Raw genomic sequence first — 22927 nt, 5'->3', positions numbered from 1 at the left:
AGTTAGCGAGATCGTGGAAACACCCATATTCGACCCGCCTCTTTGGCCCCGATTCACTATATTATGGCAACGTGATGGGGCTGGGAGAGCGGGGTTATAGGACGTTGCCACGGGTTGAACAGACGCTCGCGGGCTATCTGTCACCCGGCTCGGCATCGTCCTTAAAGGCTCCGGCATTGCCCACTAAGCCGCTGCGAGTTACATCATCGCTTGTGGGCAAAGGTTATGTGGCAGCAGGTCAGGCTGGGGCTTGCCTTCACACCATGGCAGTCCTTCAAGCTTATCAGGCCGACCTGCTGGGAGATATCGATGAGGGAGAGGGGATTAAGTCTGATGATATTGAAGAGCTTAGAAAGACCGCTGATCTCTCCCTCCGCGCCACTAAAGAGACCGCTCGCGCGATTGGGCGGTCTATGGCAGCCTTAGTGGCCGCGGAGAGGCATTTGTGGCTGACCCTGTCAGAGATAAAAGAAAGAGACAGGGTCTGCCTCCTGGACGCCCCGCTTCAAGCCTCGGGCCTGTTTGGCGACACAGTCAACACTGTCGTCGACAGGTTCCAGGAGGCACGCAAACAGGCGGCGGCGTTCCAGAATTTCCTCCCTCGTCGCTCTCGTGGTGCATCTGGGCGGGAGATCACCACGCCACATACCGGCTCCTCATACCGGGAAGCGCAGAAACAGAGTGTCGCCGCTCGTGTTCCCCCACGTCGGGACCGAGGGCCTCAGCGACGCCCTGAGTCGGGGACTTCCAGAGCTAAAAAGCCCGATTTAAGAACAGTTATCGAGGCCCGGAAGTCCTCGACGAAACGATCCTGACATCAGGGTCCAGAGGGTAGCCCCTACTGGGGTAGAGCGCGGTCCACCTCAGTATACGGTGCCCGCCTCACCTCAGTGCCCTCAGGAGGTCGGTCTGCCAACCCTGCCAGAGCTTCAGGGCGCAGCGGCCTCCCGCGAGCACTACTCCCAGTTATTTCCGCCCGTGAGCGCAGCGGAGCTAGGAGGCTCGCCGCCCCTTCGGGGGCCTCTTACACCAGAGGTCAGTCTCGAGAGACTGATTCCCTTAGTAGATTATTTAGCAGCGTGGAAGCTACTGCCAAATGTATCTCGTTGGGTCCTGCGTACAATAGAAAAAGGCTATTGCATTCAGTTCGGTCGTCCACCACCGAAGTTCAACGGGGTTACACCGACTGTGGTCGGCCCCCAGCAGGCTCTGGTTATGGAACAAGAAGTGAATACCCTATTAAGGAAGGAGGCCATCGAGGTGGTCCCTCCTCTAGACAGGGAATCCGGATTTTACAGCCGGTATTTCATAGTTCCAAAGAAGGATGGGGGGTTGCGTCCGATCATAGACTTACGTCACCTGAACCGCTCAGTTATGTCACTGAAGTTCAAAATGCTCACTGTCAAGCAGGTTGTAGCTCAAATCAGATCCGAGGACTGGTTTGTCACCATAGATCTCAAAGACGCATACTTCCACATATCCATCCTTCCACAACACAGGAAGTATCTGAGGTTCGCTTTCGGGGGCAAAGCTTATCAATATCGAGTACTTCCCTTCGGCCTTGCACTCTCACCCCGCACGTTCACGAAATGTGTAGATGCGGCTCTGGTATCCCTCCGTATGCAGGGCATCCGCATTCTGAATTATATCGACGATTGGTTGATCTTAGCTCGATCAGAGCAGATGGCGGTTCGACATCGAGATGTCGTTCTCGCACACATGGGGGAGCTGGGTTTGAGACTAAATGCCAAGAAGAGTGTACTTTCTCCAGTTCAGAGAACCACCTATCTAGGCGTAGTGTGGGATTCGACCACGATGCAGGCACGTATGTCTCCTGCTCGGATCGAGTCGATCCTCACTTCAGTCGAGAGAGTCAAAGAAGGCCAGTCACTCACTGTCAAACAATTCCAGAGATTGTTAGGGCTCATGGCAGCTGCGTCCAACGTGATACCTTTTGGCCTGCTGCACATGAGACCCCTACAGTGGTGGCTCAAGTCCAAGGGCTTTTCCCCGAGGGGAAATCCACTTCGAGTTATCAAGGTCACGCGGCGATGCCTTCGTGCCTTAGACATGTGGAAGAAACCTTGGTTCTTGAATCAGGGCCCGGTGCTGGGAGCTCTTCGTCGCCGTGTAACGCTAGCGACAGACGCGTCCCTCACCGGTTGGGGTGCGGTCATGAGTGGCCACCCTGCCCGCGGTCTGTGGAGTGGTCGCCACCTGACGTGGCACATCAATTGCCTAGAGATGTTAGCAGTCTATCGAGCATTAAAATATTTCCTCCCAGACCTGAGAGGTCACCATGTGTTGGTGCGCACCGACAACACATCAGTGGTCTCTTATATCAATCACCAGGGGGGTCTGCGCTCACGCCCCTTGTACAAGCTGGCATACCAGATCCTTCTCTGGTCCCAGGGCAAACTCCTCTCGATCAGAGCAGTGTATATTCCTGGGAGATTGAATGTGGGAGCAGACATACTGTCGAGGCAGGGGCCGAGGCCCGGGGAATGGATGCTTCACCCCGAGGTGGTGAAGCAGATATGGAGAGTGTTTGGCAAAGCTCAGGTGGACCTCTTTGCGACTCAAGAGACATCGCAATGTCCCCTCTGGTTCTCTCTAGTTCATCCAGCTCCTCTGGGACTGGACGCTATGGTACAGACCTGGCCGAGGCTTCGTCTGTACGCTTTTCCCCCTATCGCTCTGCTCCCGGGAGTTCTGGCGAGAGTACGCCAGGACGGGGTCCGTCTGTTGTTAGTAGCCCCGTTCTGGCCGGGCCGAATATGGTTCTCAGATCTAGTCTCGCTCCTCGACGGCTCTCCGTGGGAGATACCGATCAGGAAAGACCTACTCTCACAAGCGCAGGGCACGATAATCCACCCTCGCCCGGAGGTGTTCAAGCTGTGGGTGTGGCCCCTGAGGGGGCACAACTGTTAGCAGCTGGTCTCTCAACCGAGGTTGTTGAGACCCTCCTCCAGTCCAGAGCTCCCTCTACGAGGAAACTGTACGCCCTGAAGTGGTCATTCTTCACTTCATGGTGCAGAGATCGCCATCTTGACCCTGTTAACTGCCCAGTTGGTACAGTTCTGGAGTTTTTACAAGCTAGGCTCTCTGCGGGGTTATCCCACTCCACCTTAAAGGTGTACGTGGCGGCCATAGCTGCTTTCCATGTCCCTTTCAATGATCAGTCAGTGGGTAGACACCCCCTAGTTACACGTTTCCTCCGAGGTGCATTGAGGCTGAGACCTCCAGTACGGTCCCGTATTCCCCCATGGGATTTGGTTGTGGTTCTAGAGGCTCTTTGTAAAGCTCCATTCGAGCCAATTCAAGATATCTCAGATAGACATCTGACACTGAAAACTGCCCTGCTACTGGCAATCACCTCGCTGAAACGAGTTGGAGATCTCCAGGCCCTTTCGGTGGCCCCTACTTATTTAGACTTTGCCCCTGGTATGGCCAAAGCATTCTTATACCCTCGAGCGGGTTATGTTCCAAAGGTTCCCTCTGTTACACCACAGCCTATCGTACTGCAGGCCTTCTGTCCTCCTCCCTTTCGGGAGCCAGACCAAGAGAAGCTAAATTGTATGTGTCCAGTGCGAGCCCTCGACGCATACGTCCACAGAGCTGCCCTGTGGAGAAAGTCCGACCAATTGCTTGTATGCTACGGTCCTACTAATAAGGGTTCTCCTGCCACCAAGCAGACCCTTAGTCGTTGGATAGTCGAGGCTATCAACGAGTCCTATGAGTCCTCTGGTCTTCCCCCTCCTTTGGGGGCCAAGGCTCACTCTACTCGGGGTATGGCGGCCTCCAAGGCCTTCTCAGCAGGTGTGTCCCTCTTGGACATCTGCAACGCTGCGGGGTGGTCCACGCCCTCTACATTTGTCAGATTCTACGATCTTGATATGCGAGCCACTCCGGGCTCTTCTGTTCTCTTGTCCTAAGCGGTGCTCTCCGGATACACACTAGGCAGGGATTTGGTAGTCTGGCAGCGTGGGCACCTCGTTCCCCAAAGCGATATCGACGCAGCTCGAGTTCCCGAAAAGGAACGTCCCAAGGTTACGCATGTAACCCTAGTTCCTTGAGGGAACGAGACGCTGCGTCGCAGAGCCATACTCCCGGCACCCCTGCCGGCGCTTGCTTCCCTACTCGAAGCTGAAGCCAGCTGCACGGCACGTGCTTATATAGCTTCCTGGTCGCTACGTCACCCCGCTCCGTGACGTCACGCCCGTCCATTGGACAGTTTGCACACGATGTTCAGAGCCGGTCTCGTCAGGGACGTTCCCCAAAGCGATATCGACGCAGCGTCTCGTTCCCTCAAGGAACTAGGGTTACATGCGTAACCTTGGGACGTTTTTGTGTATATAACTTCTAACACATTAAAAACTGTCTTACAGCATTGCAGAAAACATTGTACTTCATAAGGCATAAGCATCTATCAATTTGGCAAGATTTGCACTGAATACTGAATGAAACAGCTTTCTCTATTAGAGAGACAAGCTTTTGAGCAGATTTGGGCTTGATTTCACTTCATTTGAACAGAAACACTATTTCAGCATTACTGCATAAGCATCTATCAGTTTGGCAAGATTTGCACTGAATACTGAATGAAACAGCTTTCTCTAATAGAGAGACAAGCTTTTGAGCAGATTTGGGCTTGATTTCACTTCATTTGAACAGAAACACTATTTCAACATTACTGGACTCAGAAAGCTGTAAACTGACAATCTTGATCATTGAAGTCCTAACATTAGTTTTTGTGCATATAACTTCTAACACATTAAAAACTGTCTTACAGCATTGCAGAAAACATTGTATTTCATATGGCATAAGCATCTATCAGTTTGGCAAGATTTGCACTGAATACTGAATGAAACAGCTTTCTCTAATAGAGAGACAAGCTTTTGAGCAGATTTGGGCTTGATTTCACTTCATTTGAACAGAAACACTATTTCAGCATTACTGGACTCAGAAAGCTGTAAACTGACAATCTTGATCATGTAAACTGACAATCTTGATCATTGAAGTCCTAACATGAGTTTTTGTGCATATAACTTCTAACACATTAAAAACTGTCTTACAGCATTGCAGAAAACATTGTACTTCATAAGGCATAAGCATCTATCAGTTTGGCAAGATTTGCACTGAATACTGAATGAAACAGCTTTCTCTAATAGAGAGACAAGCTTTTGAGCAGATTTGGGCTTGATTTCACTTCATTTGAACAGAAGCACTATTTCAGCATTACTGGACTCAGAAAGCTGTAAACTGACAATCTTGATCATTGAAGTCCTAACATAAGTTTTTGTGCATATAACTTCTAACACATTAAAAACTGTCTTACAGCATTGCAGAAAACATTGTATTTCATATGGCATAAGCATGTTTCAGTATGGCAAGATTTGCACTGAATACTGAATGAAACAGCTTTCTCTATTAGAGAGACAAGCTTTTGAGCAGATTTGGGCTTGATTTCACTTCATTTGAACAGAAACACTATTTCAGCATTACTGGACTCAGAAAGCTGTAAACTGACAATCTTGATCATTGAAGTCCTAACATGAGTTTTTGTGCATATAACTTCTAACACATTAAAAACTGTCTTACAGCATTGCAGAAAACATTGTATTTCATATGGCATAAGCATCTATCAGTTTGGCAAGATTTGCACTGAATACTGAATGAAACAGCTTTCTCTAATAGAGAGACAAGCTTTTGAGCAGATTTGGGCTTGATTTCACTTCATTTGAACAGAAACACTATTTCAACATTACTGGACTCAGAAAGCTGTAAACTGACAATCTTGATCATTGAAGTCCTAACATGAGTTTTTGTGCATATAACTTCTAACACATTAAAAACTGTCTTACAGCATTGCAGAAAACATTGTACTTCATAAGGCATAAGCATCTATCAGTTTGGCAAGATTTGCACTGAATACTGAATGAAACAGCTTTCTCTAATAGAGAGACAAGCTTTTGAGCAGATTTGGGCTTGATTTCACTTCATTTGAACAGAAGCACTATTTCAGCATTACTGGACTCAGAAAGCTGTAAACTGACAATCTTGATCATTGAAGTCCTAACATAAGTTTTTGTGCATATAACTTCTAACACATTAAAAACTGTCTTACAGCATTGCAGAAAACATTGTATTTCATATGGCATAAGCATGTTTCAGTATGGCAAGATTTGCACTGAATACTGAATGAAACAGCTTTCTCTATTAGAGAGACAAGCTTTTGAGCAGATTTGGGCTTGATTTCACTTCATTTGAACAGAAACACTATTTCAGCATTACTGGACTCAGAAAGCTGTAAACTGACAATCTTGATCATTGAAGTCCTAACATAAGTTTTTGTGCATATAACTTCTAACACATTAAAAACTGTCTTACAGCATTGCAGAAAACATTGTATTTCATATGGCATAAGCATCTATTAGTTTGGCAAGATTTGCACTGAATACTGAATGAAACAGCTTTCTCTAATAGAGAGACAAGCTTTTGAGCAGATTTGGGCTAGATTTCACTTCATTTGAACAGAAACACTATTTCAACATTACTGGACTCAGAAAGCTGTAAACTGACAATCTTGATCATTGAAGTCCTAACATTAGTTTTTGTGTATATGACTTCTAACACATTAAAAACTGTCTTACAGCATTGCAGAAAACATTGTACTTCATAAGGCATAAGCATCCATCAGTTTGGCAAGATTTGCACTGAATACTGAATGAAACAGCTTTCTCTAATAGAGAGACAAGCTTTTGAGCAGATTTGGGCTTGATTTCACTTCATTTGAACAGAAACACTATTTCAGCATTACTGGACTCAGAAAGCTGTAAACTGACAATCTTGATCATTGAAGTCCTAACATAAGTTTTTGTGCATATAACTTCTAACACATTAAAAACTGTCTTACAGCATTGCAGAAAACATTGTATTTCATATGGCATAAGCATCTATCAGTTTGGCAAGATTTGCACTGAATACTGAATGAAACAGCTTTCTCTAATAGAGAGACAAGCTTTTGAGCAGATTTGGGCTAGATTTCACTTCATTTGAACAGAAACACTATTTCAACATTACTGGACTCAGAAAGCTGTAAACTGACAATCTTGATCATTGAAGTCCTAACATAAGTTTTTGTGCATATAACTTCTAACACATTAAAAACTGTCTTACAGCATTGCAGAAAACATTGTACTTCATAAGGCATAAGCATCCATCAGTTTGGCAAGATTTGCACTGAATACTGAATGAAACAGCTTTCTCTAATAGAGAGACAAGCTTTTGAGCAGATTTGGGCTAGATTTCACTTCATTTGAACAGAAACACTATTTCAACATTACTGGACTCAGAAAGCTGTAAACTGACAATCTTGATCATTGAAGTCCTAACATTAGTTTTTGTGTATATAACTTCTAACACATTAAAAACTGTCTTACAGCATTGCAGAAAACATTGTATTTCATATGGCATAAGCATGTTTCAGTATGGCAAGATTTGCACTGAATACTGAATGAAACAGCTTTCTCTATTAGAGAGTCAAGCTTTTGAGCAGATTTGGGCTTTATTTCACTTCATTTGAACAGAAACACTATTTCAACATTACTGGACTCAGAAAGCTGTAAACTGACAATCTTGATCATTGAAGTCCTAACATTAGTTTTTGTGTATATAACTTCTAACACATTAAAAACTGTCTTACAGCATTGCAGAAAACATTGTATTTCATATGGCATAAGCATCTATCAGTATGGCAAGATTTGCACTGAATACTGAATGAAACAGCTTTCTCTAATAGAGAGACAAGCTTTTGAGCAGATTTGGCTAGATTTCACTTCATTTCAACAGAAACACTATTTCAGCATTACTGGACTCAGAAAGCTGTAAACTGACAATCTTGATCATTGAAGTCCTAACATAAGTTTTTGTGCATATAACTTCTAACACATTAAAAACTGTCTTACAGCATTGCAGAAAACATTGTATTTCATATGTCATAAGCATCTATCAGTTTGGCAAGATTTGCACTGAATACTGAATGAAACAGCTTTCTCTAATAGAGAGACAAGCTTTTGAGCAGATTTGGGCTTGATTTCACTTCATTTGAACAGAAACACTATTTCAACATTACTGGACTCAGAAAGCTGTAAACTGACAATCTTGATCATTGAAGTCCTAACATTAGTTTTGTGTATATAACTTCTAACACATTAAAAACTGTCTTACAGCATTGCAGAAAACATTGTATTTCATAAGGCATAAGCATCTATCAGTTTGGCAAGATTTGCACTGAATACTGAATGAAACAGCTTTCTCTAATAGAGAGACAAGCTTTTGAGCAGATTTGGGCTTGATTTCACTTCATTTGAACAGAAACACTATTTCAACATTACTGGACTCAGAAAGCTGTAAACTGACAATCTTGATCATTGAAGTCCTAACATTAGTTTTTGTGTATATAACTTCTAACACATTAAAAACTGTCTTACAGCATTGCAGAAAACATTGTACTTCATAAGGCATAAGCATCTATCAGTTTGGCAAGATTTGCACTGAATACTGAATGAAACAGCTTTCTCTATTAGAGAGACAAGCTTTTGAGCAGATTTGGGCTTGATTTCACTTAATTTGAACAGAAACACTATTTCAGCATTACTGGACTCAGAAAGCTGTAAACTGACAATCTTGATCATTGAAGTCCTAACATGAGTTTTTGTGCATATAACTTCTAACACATTAAAAACTGTCTTACAGCATTGCAGAAAACATTGTATTTCATATGGCATAAGCATCTATCAGTTTGGCAAGATTTGCACTGAATACTGAATGAAACAGCTTTCTCTAATAGAGAGACAAGCTTTTGAGCAGATTTGGGCTTGATTTCACTTCATTTGAACAGAAACACTATTTCAACATTACTGGACTCAGAAAGCTGTAAACTGACAATATTGATCATTGAAGTCCTGACATTAGTTTTTGTGTATATAACTTCTAACACATTAAAAACTGTCTTACAGCATTGCAGAAAACATTGTACTTCATAAGGCATAAGCATCTATCAGTTTGGCAAGATTTGCACTGAATACTGAATGAAACAGCTTTCTCTATTAGAGAGACAAGCTTTTGAGCAGATTTGGGCTTGATTTCACTTCATTTGAACAGAAACACTATTTCAGCATTACTGGACTCAGAAAGCTGTAAACTGACAATCTTGATCATTGAAGTCCTAACATGAGTTTTTGTGCATATAACTTCTAACACATTAAAAACTGTCTTACAGCATTGCAGAAAACATTGTACTTCATAAGGCATAAGCATCTATCAGTTTGGCAAGATTTGCACTGAATACTGAATGAAACAGCTTTCTCTAATAGAGAGACAAGCTTTTGAGCAGATTTGGGCTTGATTTCACTTCATTTGAACAGAAGCACTATTTCAGCATTACTGGACTCAGAAAGCTGTAAACTGACAATCTTGATCATTGAAGTCCTAACATAAGTTTTTGTGCATATAACTTCTAACACATTAAAAACTGTCTTACAGCATTGCAGAAAACATTGTATTTCATATGGCATAAGCATGTTTCAGTATGGCAAGATTTGCACTGAATACTGAATGAAACAGCTTTCTCTATTAGAGAGACAAGCTTTTGAGCAGATTTGGGCTTGATTTCACTTCATTTGAACAGAAACACTATTTCAGCATTACTGGACTCAGAAAGCTGTAAACTGACAATCTTGATCATTGAAGTCCTAACATAAGTTTTTGTGCATATAACTTCTAACACATTAAAAACTGTCTTACAGCATTGCAGAAAACATTGTATTTCATATGGCATAAGCATGTATTAGTTTGGCAAGATTTGCACTGAATACTGAATGAAACAGCTTTCTCTAATAGAGAGACAAGCTTTTGAGCAGATTTGGGCTAGATTTCACTTCATTTGAACAGAAACACTATTTCAACATTACTGGACTCAGAAAGCTGTAAACTGACAATCTTGATCATTGAAGTCCTAACATTAGTTTTTGTGTATATGACTTCTAACACATTAAAAACTGTCTTACAGCATTGCAGAAAACATTGTACTTCATAAGGCATAAGCATCCATCAGTTTGGCAAGATTTGCACTGAATACTGAATGAAACAGCTTTCTCTAATAGAGAGACAAGCTTTTGAGCAGATTTGGGCTTGATTTCACTTCATTTGAACAGAAACACTATTTCAGCATTACTGGACTCAGAAAGCTGTAAACTGACAATCTTGATCATTGAAGTCCTAACATAAATTTTTGTGCATATAACTTCTAACACATTAAAAACTGTCTTACAGCATTGCAGAAAACATTGTAATTCATATGGCATAAGCATCTATCAGTTTGGCAAGATTTGCACTGAATACTGAATGAAACAGCTTTCTCTAATAGAGACACAAGCTTTTGAGCAGATTTGGGCTAGATTTCACTTCATTTGAACAGAAACACTATTTCAACATTACTGGACTCAGAAAGCTGTAAACTGACAATCTTGATCATTGAAGTCCTAACATAAGTTTTTGTGCATATAACTTCTAACACATTAAAAACTGTCTTACAGCATTGCAGAAAACATTGTATTTCATATGGCATAAGCATCTATCAGTTTGGCAAGATTTGCACTGAATACTGAATGAAACAGCTTTCTCTAATAGAGAGACAAGCTTTTGAGCAGATTTGGGCTAGATTTCACTTCATTTGAACAGAAACACTATTTCAACATTACTGGACTCAGAAAGCTGTATACTGACAATCTTGATCATTGAAGTCCTAACATTAGTTTTTGTGCATATAACTTCTAACACATTAAAAACTGTCTTACAGCATTGCAGAAAACATTGTACTTCATAAGGCATAAGCATCTATCAGTTTGGCAAGATTTGCACTGAATACTGAATGAAACAGCTTTCTCTAATAAAGAGACAAGCTTTTGAGCAGATTTGGGCTAGATTTCACTTCATTTGAACAGAAGCACTATTTCAGCATTACTGGACTCAGAAAGCTGTAAACTGACAATCTTGATCATTGAAGTCCTAACATGTGTTTTTGTGTATATAACTTCTAACACATTAAAAACTGTCTTACAGCATTGCAGAAAACATTGTACTTCATAAGGCATAAGCATCCATCAGTTTGGCAAGATTTGCACTGAATACTGAAAGAAACAGCTTTCTCTAATAGAGAGACAAGCTTTTGAGCAGATTTGGGCTTGATTTCACTTCATTTGAACAGTAACACTATTTCAGCATTACTGGACTCAGAAAGCTGTAAACTGACAATCTTGATCATTGAAGTCCTAACATAAGTTTTTGTGCTTATACCTTCTAACACATTAAAAACTATCTTACAGCATTGCAGAAAACATTGTATTTCATATGGCATAAGCATCTATCAGTTTGGCAAGATTTGCACTGAATACTGAATGAAACAGCTTTCTCTAATAGAGAGACAAGCTTTTGAGCAGATTTGGGCTAGATTTCACTTAATTTGAACAGAAACACTATTTCAACATTACTGGACGCAGAAAGCTGTAAACTGACAATCTTGATCATTGAAGTCCTAACATTAGTTTTTGTGTATATAACTTCTAACACATTAAAAACTGTCTTACAGCATTGCAGAAAACATTGTACTTCATAAGGCATAAGCATCCATCAGTTTGGCAAGATTTGCACTGAATACTGAAAGAAACAGCTTTCTCTAATAGAGAGACAAGCTTTTGAGCAGATTTGGGCTTGATTTCACTTCATTTGAACAGAAACACTATTTCAGCATTACTGGACTCAGAAAGCTGTAAACTGACAATCTTGATCATTGAAGTCCTAACATGAGTTTTTGTGCATATAACTTCTAACACATTAAAAACTGTCTTACAGCATTGCAGAAAACATTGTACTTCATAAGGCATAAGCATCTATCAGATTGGCAAGATTTGCACTGAATACTGAATGAAACAGCTTTCTCTAATAGAGAGACAAGCTTTTGAGCAGATTTGGCTAGATTTCACCTCATTTGAACAGAAGCACTATTTCAGCATTACTGGACTCAGAAAGCTGTAAACTGACAATCTTGATCATTGAAGTCCTAACATAAGCTTTTGTGCATATAACTTCTAACACATTAAAAACTGTCTTACAGCATTGCAGAAAACATTGTATTTCATATGGCATAAGCATGTTTCAGTATGGCAAGATTTGCACTGAATACTGAATGAAACAGCTTTCTCTATTAGACAGACAAGCATTTGAGCAGATTGGGGCTTGATTTCACTTCATTTGAACAGAAACACTATTTCAGCATTACTGGACTCAGAAAGCTGTAAACTGACAATCTTGATCATTGAAGTCCTAACATAAGTTTTTGTGCATATAACTTCTAACACATTAAAAACTGTCTTACAGCATTGCAGAAAACATTGTATTTCATATGTCATAAGCATCTATCAGTTTGGCAAGATTTGCACTGAATACTGAATGAAACAGCTTTCTCTAATAGAGAGACAAGCTTTTGAGCAGATTTGGGCTTGATTTCACTTGATTTGAACAGAAACACTATTTCAGCATTACTGGACTCAGAAAGCTGTAAACTGACAATCTTGATCATTGAAGTCCTAACATAAGTTTTTGTGCATATAACTTCTAACACATTAAAAACTGTCTTACAGCATTGCAGAAAACATTGTATTTCATATGGCATAAGCATCTATCAGTTTGGCAAGATTTGCACTGAATACTGAATGAAACAGCTTTCTCTAATAGAGAGACAAGCTTTTGAGCAGATTTGGGCTAGATTTCACTTCATTTGAACAGAAACACTATTTCAACATTACTGGACTCAGAAAGCTGTAAACTGACAATCTTGATCATTGAAGTCCTAACATAAGTTTTTGTGCATATAACTTCTAACACATTAAAAACTGTCTTACAGCATTGCAGAAAACATTGTATTTCATATGGCATAAGCGTCTATCAGTTTGGCAAGATTTGCACTGAATACTGAATGAAACAGCTTTCTCTAATAGAGAGACAAGCTTTTGAGCAGATTTGGGCTAGATTTCACTTCATTTGAACAGAAACACTATTTCAACATTACTGGACTCAGAAAGCTGTATACTGACAATCTTGATCATTGAAGTCCTAACATGTGTTTTTGTGTATATAACTTCTAACACATTAAAAACTGTCTTACAGCATTGCAGAAAACATTGTACTTCATAAGGCATAAGCATCCATCAGTTTGGCAAGATTTGCACTGAATACTGAATGAAACAGCTTTCTCTATTAGAGAGACAAGCTTTTGAGCAGATTTGGGCTTGATTTCACTTCATTTGAACAGAAACACTATTTCAACATTACAGGACTCAGAAAGCTGTAAACTGACAATCTTGATCATTGAAGTCCTAACATGAGTTTTTGTGCATATAACTTCTAACACATTAAAAACTGTCTTACAGCATTGCAGAAAACATTGTACTTCATAAGGCATAAGCATCTATCAGATTGGCAAGATTTGCACTGAATACTGAATGAAACAGCTTTCTCTAATAGAGAGACAAGCTTTTGAGCAGATTTGGCTAGATTTCACTTCATTTGAACAGAAGCACTATTTCAGCATTACTGGACTCAGAAAGCTGTAAACTGACAATCTTGATCATTGAAGTCCTAACATAAGTTTTTGTGCATATAACTTCTAACACATTAAAAACTGTCTTACAGCATTGCAGAAAACATTGTATTTCATATGGCATAAGCATGTTTCAGTATGGCAAGATTTGCACTGAATACTGAATGAAACAGCTTTCTCTATTAGAGAGACAAGCTTTTGAGCAGATTTGGGCTTAATTTCACTTCATTTGAACAGAAACACTATTTCAACATTACTGGACTCAGAAAGCTGTAAACTGACAATCTTGATCATTGAAGTCCTAACATTAGTTTTTGTGTATATAACTTCTAACACATTAAAAACTGTCTTACAGCATTGCAGAAAACATTGTATTTCATAAGGCATAAGCATCTATCAGTATGGCAAGATTTGCACTGAATACTGAATGAAACAGCTTTCTCTAATAGAGAGACAAGCTTTTGAGCAGATTTGGCTAGATTTCACTTCATTTGAACAGAAACACTATTCCAGCATTACTGGACTCAGAAAGCTGTAAACTGACAATCTTGATCATTGAAGTCCTAACATAAGTTTTTGTGCATATAACTTCTAACACATTAAAAACTGTCTTACAGCATTGCAGAAAACATTGTATTTCATATGGCATAAGCATCTATCAGTTTGGCAAGATTTGCACTGAATACTGAATGAAACAGCTTTCTCTAATAGAGAGACAAGCTTTTGAGCAGATTTGGGCTAGATTTCACTTCATTTGAACAGAAACACTATTTCAACATTACTGGACTCAGAAAGCTGTAAACTGACAATCTTGATCATTGAAGTCCTAACATTAGTTTGTGTGTATATGACTTCTAACACATTAAAAACTGTCTAACAGCATTGCAGAAAACATTGTACTTCATAAGGCATAAGCATCCATCAGTTTGGCAAGATTTGCACTGAATACTGAATGAAACAGCTTTCTCTAATAGAGAGACAAGCTTTTGAGCAGATTTGGGCTTGATTTCACTTCATTTGAACAGAAACACTATTTCAGCATTACTGGACTCAGAAAGCTGTAAACTGACAATCTTGATCATTGAAGTCCTAACATAAGTTTTTGTGCATATAACTTCTAACACATTAAAAACTGTCTTACAGCATTGCAGAAAACATTGTATTTCATATGGCATAAGCATCTATCAGTTTGGCAAGATTTGCACTGAATACTGAATGAAACAGCTTTCTCTAATAGAGAGACAAGCTTTTGAGCAGATTTGGGCTAGATTTCACTTCATTTGAACAGAAACACTATTTCAACATTACTGGACTCAGAAAGCTGTAAACTGACAATCTTGATCATTGAAGTCCTAACATAAGTTTTTGTGCATATAACTTCTAACACATTAAAAACTGTCTTACAGCATTGCAGAAAACATTGTATTTCATATGGCATAAGCATCTATCAGTATGGCAAGATTTGCACTGAATACTGAATGAAACAGCTTTCTCTAATAGAGAGACAAGCTTTTGAGCAGATTTGGCTAGATTTCACTTCATTTGAACAGAAACACTATTTCAGCATTACTGGACTCAGAAAGCTGTAAACTGACAATCTTGATCATTGAAGTCCTTACATTAGTTTTTGTGTATATAACTTCTAACACATTAAAAACTGTCTTACAGCATTGCAGAAAACATTGTACTTCATAAGGCATAAGCATCTATCAGTTTGGCAAGATTTGCACTGAATACTGAATGAAACAGCTTTCTCTAATAGAGAGACAAGCTTTTGAGCAGATTTGGGCTTGATTTCACTTCATTTGAACAGAAACACTATTTCAACATTACTGGACTCAGAAAGCTGTAAACTGACAATCTTGATCATTGAAGTCCTAACATTAGTTTTTGTGTATATAACTTCTAACACATTAAAAACTGTCTTACAGCATTGCAGAAAACATTGTACTTCATAAGGCATAAGCATCTATCAGTTTGGCAAGATTTGCACTGAATACTGAATGAAACAGCTTTCTCTATTAGAGAGACAAGCTTTTGAGCAGATTTGGGCTTGATTTCACTTCATTTGAACAGAAACACTATTTCAGCATTACTGGACTCAGAAAGCTGTAAACTGACAATCTTGATCATTGAAGTCCTAACATGAGTTTTTGTGCATATAACTTCTAACACATTAAAAACTGTCTTACAGCATTGCAGAAAACATTGTACTTCATAAGGCATAAGTATCTATCAGTTTGGCAAGATTTGCACTGAATACTGAATGAAACAGCTTTCTCTAATAGAGAGACAAGCTTTTGAGCAGATTTGGGCTTGATTTCACTTAATTTGAACAGAAGCACTATTTCAGCATTACTGGACTCAGAAAGCTGTAAACTGACAATCTTGATCATTGAAGTCCTAACATAAGTTTTTGTGCATATAACTTCTAACACATTAAAAACTGTCTTACAGCATTGCAGAAAACATTGTATTTCATATGGCATAAGCATGTTTCAGTATGGCAAGATTTGCACTGAATACTGAATGAAACAGCATTCTCTATTAGAGAGACAAGCTTTTGAGCAGATTTGGGCTTGATTTCACTTCATTTGAACAGAAACACTATTTCAGCATTACTGGACTCAGAAAGCTGTAAACTGACAATCTTGATCATTGAAGTCCTAACATAAGTTTTTGTGCATATAACTTCTAACACATTAAAAACTGTCTTACAGCATTGCAGAAAACATTGTATTTCATATGGCATAAGCATCTATTAGTTTGGCAAGATTTGCACTGAATACTGAATGAAACAGCTTTCTCTAATAGAGAGACAAGCTTTTGAGCAGATTTGGGCTAGATTTCACTTCATTTGAACAGAAACACTATTTCAACATTACTGGACTCAGAAAGCTGTAAACTGACAATCTTGATCATTGAAGTCCTAACATTAGTTTTTGTGTATATGACTTCTAACACATTAAAAACTGTCTTACAGCATTGCAGAAAACATTGTACTTCATAAGGCATAAGCATCCATCAGTTTGGCAAGATTTGCACTGAATACTGAATGAAACAGCTTTCTCTAATAGAGAGACAAGCTTTTGAGCAGATTTGGGCTTGATTTCACTTCATTTGAACAGAAACACTATTTCAGCATTACTGGACTCAGAAAGCTGTAAACTGACAATCTTGATCATTGAAGTCCTAACATAAGTTTTTGTGCATATAACTTCTAACACATTAAAAACTGTCTTACAGCATTGCAGAAAACATTGTATTTCATATGGCATAAGCATCTATCAGTTTGGCAAGATTTGCACTGAATACTGAATGAAACAGCTTTCTCTAATAGAGAGACAAGCTTTTGAGCAGATTTGGGCTAGATTTCACTTCATTTGAACAGAAACACTATTTCAACATTACTGGACTCAGAAAGCTGTAAACTGACAATCTTGATCATTGAAGTCCTAACATAAGTTTTTGAGCATATAACTTCTAACACATTAAAAACTGTCTTACAGCATTGCAGAAAACATTGTATTTCATATGGCATAAGCATCTATCAGTTTGGCAAGATTTGCACTGAATACAGAATGAAACAGCTTTCTCTAATAGAGAGACAAGCTTTTGAGCAGATTTGGGCTAGATTTCACTTCATTTGAACAGAAACACTATTTCAACATTACTGGACTCAGAAAGCTGTATACTGACAATCTTGATCATTGAAGTCCTAACATTAGTTTTTGTGCATATAACTTCTAACACATTAAAAACTGTCTTACAGCATTGCAGAAAACATTGTACTTCATAAGGCATAAGCATCTATCAGTTTGGCAAGATTTGCACTGAATACTGAATGAAACAGCTTTCTCTAATAAAGAGACAAGCTTTTGAGCAGATTTGGGCTTGATTTCACTTCATTTGAACAGAAACACTATTTCAGCATTACTGGACTCAGAAAGCTGTAAACTGACAATCTTGATCATTGAAGTCCTAACATAAGTTTTTGTGCATATAACTTCTAACACATTAAAAACTGTCTTACAGCATTGCAGAAAACATTGTATTTCATATGGCATAAGCATCTATCAGTTTGGCAAGATTTGCACTGAATACTGAATGAAACAGCTTTCTCTAATAGAGAGACAAGCTTTTGAGCAGATTTGGGCTAGATTTCACTTCATTTGAACAGAAACACTATTTCAACATTACTGGACTCAGAAAGCTGTAAACTGACAATCTTGATCATTGAAGTCCTAACATAAGTTTTTGTGCATATAACTTCTAACACATTAAAAACTGTCTTACAGCATTGCAGAAAACATTGTATTTCATATGGCATAAGCATCTATCAGTTTGGCAAGATTTGCACTGAATACTGAATGAAACAGCTTTCTCTAATAGAGAGACAAGCTTTTGAGCAGATTTGGGCTAGATTTCACTTCATTTGAACAGAAACACTATTTCAACATTACTGGACTCAGAAAGCTGTAAACTGACAATCTTGATCATTGAAGTCCTAACATAAGTTTTTGTGCATATAACTTCTAACACATTAAAAACTGTCTTACAGCATTGCAGAAAACATTGTATTTCATATGGCATAAGCATCTATCAGTATGGCAAGATTTGCACTGAATACTGAATGAAACAGCTTTCTCTAATAGAGAGACAAGCTTTTGAGCAGATTTGGCTAGATTTCACTTCATTTGAACAGAAACACTATTTCAGCATTACTGGACTCAGAAAGCTGTAAACTGACAATCTTGATCATTGAAGTCCTAACATAAGTTTTTGTGCATATAACTTCTAACACATTAAAAACTGTCTTACAGCATTACAGAAAACATTGTATTTCATATGTCATAAGCATCTATCAGTTTGGCAAGATTTGCACTGAATACTGAATGAAACAGCTTTCTCTAATAGAGAGACAAGCTTTTGAGCAGATTTGGGCTTGATTTCACTTCATTTGAACAGAAACACTATTTCAACATTACTGGACTCAGAAAGCTGTAAACTGACAATCTTGATCATTGAAGTCCTTACATTAGTTTTTGTGTATATAACTTCTAACACATTAAAAACTGTCTTACAGCATTGCAGAAAACATTGTACTTCATAAGGCATAAGCATCTATCAGTTTGGCAAGATTTGCACTGAATACTGAATGAAACAGCTTTCTCTAATAGAGAGACAAGCTTTTGAGCAGATTTGGGCTTGATTTCACTTCATTTGAACAGAAACACTATTTCAACATTACTGGACTCAGAAAGCTGTAAACTGACAATCTTGATCATTGAAGTCCTAACATTAGTTTTTGTGTATATAACTTCTAACACATTAAAAACTGTCTTACAGCATTGCAGAAAACATTGTACTTCATAAGGCATAAGCATCTATCAGTTTGGCAAGATTTGCACTGAATACTGAATGAAACAGCTTTCTCTATTAGAGAGACAAGCTTTTGAGCAGATTTGGGCTTGATTTCACTTCATTTGAACAGAAACACTATTTCAGCATTACTGGACTCAGAAAGCTGTAAACTGACAATCTTGATCATTGAAGTCCTAACATGAGTTTTTGTGCATATAACTTCTAACACATTAAAAACTGTCTTACAGCATTGCAGAAAACATTGTATTTCATATGGCATAAGCATCTATCAGTTTGGCAAGATTTGCACTGAATACTGAATGAAACAGCTTTCTCTAATAGAGAGACAAGCTTTTGAGCAGATTTGGGCTTGATTTCACTTCATTTGAACAGAAACACTATTTCAACATTACTGGACTCAGAAAGCTGTAAACTGACAATCTTGATCATTGAAGTCCTAACATTAGTTTTTGTGTATATAATTTCTAACACATTAAAAACTGTCTTACAGCATTGCAGAAAACATTGTACTTCATAAGGCATAAGCATCTATCAGTTTGGCAAGATTTGCACTGAATACTGAATGAAACAGCTTTCTCTATTAGAGAGACAAGCTTTTGAGCAGATTTGGGCTTGATTTCACTTCATTTGAACAGAAACACTATTTCAGCATTACTGGACTCAGAAAGCTGTAAACTGACAATCTTGATCATTGAAGTCCTAACATGAGTTTTTGTGCATATAACTTCTAACACATTAAAAACTGTCTTACAGCATTGCAGAAAACATTGTACTTCATAAGGCATAAGCATCTATCAGTTTGGCAAGATTTGCACTGAATACTGAATGAAACAGCTTTCTCTAATAGAGAGACAAGCTTTTGAGCAGATTTGGGCTTGATTTCACTTCATTTGAACAGAAGCACTATTTCAGCATTACTGGACTCAGAAAGCTGTAAACTGACAATCTTGATCATTGAAGTCCTAACATAAGTTTTTGTGCATATAACTTCTAACACATTAAAAACTGTCTTACAGCATTGCAGAAAACATTGTATTTCATATGGCATAAGCATGTTTCAGTATGGCAAGATTTGCACTGAATACTGAATGAAACAGCATTCTCTATTAGAGAGACAAGCTTTTGAGCAGATTTGGGCTTGATTTCACTTCATTTGAACAGAAACACTATTTCAGCATTACTGGACTCAGAAAGCTGTAAACTGACAATCTTGATCATTGAAGTCCTAACATAAGTTTTTGTGCATATAACTTCTAACACATTAAAAACTGTCTTACAGCATTGCAGAAAACATTGTATTTCATATGGCATAAGCATCTATTAGTTTGGCAAGATTTGCACTGAATACTGAATGAAACAGCTTTCTCTAATAGAGAGACAAGCTTTTGAGCAGATTTGGGCTAGATTTCACTTCATTTGAACAGAAACACTATTTCAACATTACTGGACTCAGAAAGCTGTAAACTGACAATCTTGATCATTGAAGTCCTAACATTAGTTTTTGTGTATATGACTTCTAACACATTAAAAACTGTCTTACAGCATTGCAGAAAACATTGTACTTCATAAGGCATAAGCATCCATCAGTTTGGCAAGATTTGCACTGAATACTGAATGAAACAGCTTTCTCTAATAGAGAGACAAGCTTTTGAGCAGATTTGGGCTTGATTTCACTTCATTTGAACAGAAACACTATTTCAGCATTACTGGACTCAGAAAGCTGTAAACTGACAATCTTGATCATTGAAGTCCTAACATAAGTTTTTGTGCATATAACTTCTAACACATTAAAAACTGTCTTACAGCATTGCAGAAAACATTGTATTTCATAAGGCATAAGCATCCATCAGTTTGGCAAGATTTGCACTGAATACTGAAAGAAACAGCTTTCTCTAATAGAGAGACAAGCTTTTGAGCAGATTTGGGCTTGATTTCACTTGATTTGAACAGAAACACTATTTCAGCATTACTGGACTCAGAACGCTGTAAACTGACAATCTTGATCATTGAAGTCCTAACATAAGTTTTTGTGCATATAACTTCTAACACATTAAAAACTGTCTTACAGCATTGCAGAAAACATTGTATTTCATATGGCATAAGCATCTATCAGTTTGGCAAGATTTGCACTGAATACTGAATGAAACAGCTTTCTCTAATAGAGAGACAAGCTTTTGAGCAGATTTGGGCTAGATTTCACTTCATTTGAAACAGAAACACTATTTCAACATTACTGGACTCAGAAAGCTGTAAACTGACAATCTTGATCATTGAAGTCCTAACATAAGTTTTTGTGCATATAACTTCTAACACATTAAAAACTGTCTTACAGCATTGCAGAAAACATTGTATTTCATATGGCATAAGCATCTATCAGTTTGGCAAGATTTGCACTGAATACTGAATGAAACAGCTTTCTCTAATAGAGAGACAAGCTTTTGAGCAGATTTGGGCTAGATTTCACTTCATTTGAACAGAAACACTATTTCAACATTACTGGACTCAGAAAGCTGTATACTGACAATCTTGATCATTGAAGTCCTAACATGTGTTTTTGTGTATATATCTTCTAACACATTAAAAACTGTCTTACAGCATTGCAGAAAACATTGTACTTCATAAGGCATAAGCATCCATCAGTTTGGCAAGATTTGCACTGAATACTGAATGAAACAGCTTTCTCTATTAGAGAGACAAGCTTTTGAGCAGATTTGGGCTTGATTTCACTTCATTTGAACAGAAACACTATTTCAACATTACAGGACTCAGAAAGCTGTAAACTGACAATCTTGATCATTGAAGTCCTAACATGAGTTTTTGTGCATATAACTTCTAACACATTAAAAACTGTCTTACAGCATTGCAGAAAACATTGTACTTCATAAGGCATAAGCATCTATCAGATTGGCAAGATTTGCACTGAATACTGAATGAAACAGCTTTCTCTAATAGAGAGACAAGCTTTTGAGCAGATTTGGCTAGATTTCACTTCATTTGAACAGAAGCACTATTTCAGCATTACTGGACTCAGAAAGCTGTAAACTGACAATCTTGATCATTGAAGTCCTAACATTAGTTTTTGTGTATATGACTTCTAACACATTAAAAACTGTCTTACAGCATTGCAGAAAACATTGTACTTCATAAGGCATAAGCATCCATCAGTTTGGCAAGATTTGCACTGAATACTGAATGAAACAGCTTTCTCTAATAGAGAGACAAGCTTTTGAGCAGATTTGGGCTTGATTTCACTTCATTTGAACAGAAACACTATTTCAGCATTACTGGACTCAGAAAGCTGTAAACTGACAATCTTGATCATTGAAGTCCTAACATAAGTTTTTGTGCATATAACTTCTAACACATTAAAAACTGTCTTACAGCATTGCAGAAAACATTGTATTTCATATGGCATAAGCATCTATCAGTTTGGCAAGATTTGCACTGAATACTGAATGAAACAGCTTTCTCTAATAGAGAGACAAGCTTTTGAGCAGATTTGGGCTAGATTTCACTTCATTTGAACAGAAACACTATTTCAACATTACTGGACTCAGAAAGCTGTAAACTGACAATCTTGATCATTGAAGTCCTAACATAAGTTTTTGAGCATATAACTTCTAACACATTAAAAACTGTCTTACAGCATTGCAGAAAACATTGTATTTCATATGGCATAAGCATCTATCAGTTTGGCAAGATTTGCACTGAATACAGAATGAAACAGCTTTCTCTAATAGAGAGACAAGCTTTTGAGCAGATTTGGGCTAGATTTCACTTCATTTGAACAGAAACACTATTTCAGCATTACTGGACTCAGAAAGCTGTAAACTGACAATCTTGATCATTGAAGTCCTAACATGAGTTTTTGTGCATATAACTTCT

The sequence above is a fragment of the Carassius gibelio genome, chromosome B2, assembly GCF_023724105.1.
Source record: "Carassius gibelio isolate Cgi1373 ecotype wild population from Czech Republic chromosome B2, carGib1.2-hapl.c, whole genome shotgun sequence".
NCBI classification, from domain to species: Eukaryota; Metazoa; Chordata; class Actinopteri; order Cypriniformes; family Cyprinidae; genus Carassius; species Carassius gibelio.
Note: the sequence above shows the minus strand (reverse complement) of the source record.